Genomic DNA, 383 nt, shown 5'->3' on the forward strand with positions numbered 1-383 from the left:
TTTCTTTCTCTCTTTTTCTTCTGTGGGAAAGAAAAAAAAAAAGAAGCAGTAAATGTTTGCTGAGGTGCTGGATCCACAGCAGTAATTTATGTTTCCAATTGTTCTTTCTAACTTGTCAAAGAAGTTTTATTGCAGTCGACAATCTTTATTGGGTCTATTGGGCAGGGCCAGCTTCAGAACATATCTTAGAGTGAGCCTGTGTAATGCATGGAAACACATTTCCAGTGCCTGCTGAAACTGGGGCAGATCCCAAAACTCTGACTTGGTTTCTGCTCAGTCTTTACTATGAGATCAACAGGGTGGGTTTTTGTGTGGAAAAACTCACCTCTGAAAAAAGTCACGGGGTCCTTAACTATTGCATGAGGTAAAGGTTCAGCTGCGTT

The sequence above is a fragment of the Geospiza fortis genome, unplaced genomic scaffold (genome assembly GCF_000277835.1).
Source record: "Geospiza fortis unplaced genomic scaffold, GeoFor_1.0 scaffold55, whole genome shotgun sequence".
Classification (NCBI taxonomy): domain Eukaryota; kingdom Metazoa; phylum Chordata; class Aves; order Passeriformes; family Thraupidae; genus Geospiza; species Geospiza fortis.